The following is a 3426-nucleotide window of genomic DNA, read 5'->3' as shown; positions in this document are numbered from 1 at the left end:
CAGAACATTGTCCTATAGTGGCTATTTTCTGTAGTATTGAACCTGTTGATGACATAATTAAGCTTTATTTTTTTGAGATCTTTTAATTCCTATTAGCTAAGAAGTTTAGGAGTTCTGCAATGGCCTTTTGATATTCCTCCTGGGTGGAGGCACATAAAGGATGTCATTTACTTACTGGAGAACAATTACAGATGTTTTATCTCTGAATTTTGTTAAGTCCTTAGCTAAGGTTTGTCCGGAACAGGTGAGGGCCATCTAAATCCTGAGGCAATATTGTCTAGGTTAGTTGAGATACAGTATCTGGTTCCTCAAAGGCAAACAGAAATTGCTATTCAGAGTCCAGCATAAACAGGAAAAGCCATCTTTTAAATCTAACTTAGTAAACCAAGCAGCAGTTGGAATCCAAGATAAAAGTGTATGGATTAAAAACTACAGGGTGGGGGAAATTGCTGCTTCATTATTCTAAGGTCTTGGACTAGGCAGTTTGCTTTTTAACTCCTAAAATGGGCAAATTGCATGGACTATTGCAAGGCATTAAAAGTTTCTATCAGTTTGAATGATCTTTAATAAGTCCTTTTTCTTGCCTATATGTTCCCTTTTCTTTCTTTTTGATGTCTATTAAAAAATGGAAGATGCAAACTGGAGAAGATCATCTGAGGATTGATCAGGGCCATGTGCCAATTTTGTAGTTTCCTCTAATTATTTGGGGCTGACTAAATGATATATTCATACTTTAAAAGTAGGTGGCCCTTTATGGATTCAGGATTCAGAGTGGTGTGTTTTCTTATTGCTTTCCTAAGTCTCTCCATGAAAATAGCAGAACTTTCCTGAAGGCTGCATAATAGTTTTTTTAGGCATCCTACTCATTATTCGAATCCCAGTTAGGATGGTTTCTGTGAACTGCCTGTTCTCTAGATGGTTAATAGCATAATTTTCCAAATGAAGTCAAATACCTGGCATAAGTTTTGAAACATCTCAATATCTATTAGGATCCTCCAAAAGCCCCCTTAAATTTATTTTTGTCTATCTTAAGTTGGGAGGGTTCCCTGGATTTTCCTCCCTTAGTAGGCAATTCCTGAAATCTTTCACCTCTCATGGTAGAGATTATTGCTGTCAATCATGGTAACATATGAAAGGCACTTTTCATTTGCAATTTAGCAGTATGCAGGTTAGTGGTGAACCTGGCAATACTGTTGAGAGAGAAGCTCCCTTTTGAGTGAGAAGTATTAGGGACGTCTCCCTAACTTTGAGCTTCCTTACAGTCCAAAAAAACCCGTCTCTCACTACCTGACTTTGCCAAAGTTATTTCTGGCCTTCTTCGGCAAAGTGCTAGGGTCCTAGTTTGCCCTGTGCTAGAGACCCTGGGAGAATTCAGACTTAAGGGTCCCCCTTTCTTATATAAAATTATTGACCATATTTTCATAGCCATATTTTAAGGAGGTGATAGAGGCTATGTGGCAAGGCAGGGGCGCAACTTTCCCGAACAGGTACAGAACTGGAGTGACAATCCCTCGGGAACTGCACCTGTCTTAGGTTGTCCGTGGCAGAGCAACATCCTTACCCATCATTGGATAATGAGGCTCTAGCCCTCATTTCCTGTCTTAGGTTGGTATGAGCTCTCACGAATCTTACCCATCATTGGCTGTCCAGTTCAGCTCACAGGGGTGATGGTCTTTTAAGATCACCATCGTGATCCATCATCTCCAGTCGATGGTAATGAACCTGAATAGGTTTCGCCTGTATAGCCTCAATTTGAGCTCTAAGAAAAGCCATGATCTTGTTGAATATCAAAGGACCTATAGATACAATAAGCAGTAAGCAAAGGAGGGGACCTAGGAAGGGAAGGAGATAGGGAAGGAGTCCACTGAATCCAGTCCATATTGGATTATCAGCCAGTGCTTGTCGGCATTTTTCTAAGTCTTCCTGCAGCTGTTTGATCTTGTTCTTAACAATCCCTGACTTGTTGGCATAGAAACAGCATTTTTCCTGCAAAGCCAGACAAATGCCTCCCTGTTCGGCAGTTAGAAGGTCTAAACCTCTTCTACTTTGTAGGACCACTTCTGCTAAGGAATCCACCTGATCTTGAAGATCTTGTATGGTGCTTGAGAGTATCTGTACATCAGAAATCAATTGTCTGGATAATTTTGTATATTGAGTAAGAGAGACCCCCAAACCAGCAGTACTTGAGTCCACTGCTGTAGTTATTCCAAGTCTTGCAAGTAAAGGGATAAATGTGACAGCACGTTTAGCTCATCCTGCAATGTGATCAATTGTTGGTATAGGAACAGGCTCATCTCCTGGAATAATATCTACATCTGGGAGCAAGGCAGCTAGGACACATAATCCAGTCCAGTTGGTTGGCAGTTGAGTGAAAGCCTTATTACCTCCACAGACAAATACGGTGCCATTAGGGGGGCACAATGGCTGTGAAAAATTGAATGTCTGGGAGCAATCACTAAATGTCATAATCCCTACATTTAAATCCCAGGTATTATTCTAGCCAGGTGAGAAAAAGCAGGTAGTATTGGAAAATGTGAATGGCTATACCAAAAATGGTGGAGTCGGTAGACAATTTTCACTGGTAAAATTGGACCACAGTGAATTAGGATAGGTTACATTTTCAGCAATTTTTCTAGTAAGGGTAGCAGCTGAGTCATTTCTATAATCAATTGGAAGAGCTAATGGAGCGGGATATCCTAGCTGCAAGCAAAGCCAACAATCTGCAGTCAAGGGAGAATTGGACCGATTAAGCAAGGCATAAGTGGCTTCAAGAATATTGTAAGTGGTAGGGTCTATCTCAGAAGATCTGTGTTTAGGTAGTGCTAGTGGGTGATATAAGAGAGTAGGATGCAGTTCCTCGTACATCCGTTGAATTTTCTCATGGACTTGTTTGGCTCTATTAGAATCTTGGGGGCCTCCTCCGTCAGATACATGTAGGGGGGCTGTAGTAGACCAACAAACTGTGTGCCCTACTAAGTCTGCAGAACATGAGGCAACACTTAATTTTCCAGGGGTATTAGACCAATCCCCTCCAGTTGATCCTGTATGGGACCTTAATAAGGTGGTAGTAAAATAGATTTTACCCCCTGAGGAACAGGTTTGAGCTGAGGAATAACAAGAACTATGGAAGGAAGTGTGAAAGGTTGTGCAAGAACAGGGTGCAGATTTGCCATTAACTGGGGGAATAATTTGTGGTTTTGCGATACAAGACCACTGAGTATGTGTCTCCCAAACTGTGATGTGACTGCCGCAATCTCGCGCTGGTGGGAAGGTGAAATCCTGGAAGAGAAGCAGGGACGGTGCCATAGGCGCCATATTGTCAGAACTATCAGCCAGGAGGGGGGAGGGGCGCTGTTGCTTATTGTAAAGGTCAGAATGTTCTCAGAATGAGAACTTCTTCTTGGTCCCTGACATAAGGGCATTAGT

Source organism: Sciurus carolinensis, assembly GCF_902686445.1.
Source record: "Sciurus carolinensis chromosome 19 unlocalized genomic scaffold, mSciCar1.2 SUPER_34, whole genome shotgun sequence".
In the NCBI taxonomy this organism is placed as follows: Eukaryota; Metazoa; Chordata; class Mammalia; order Rodentia; family Sciuridae; genus Sciurus; species Sciurus carolinensis.
Note: the sequence above shows the minus strand (reverse complement) of the source record.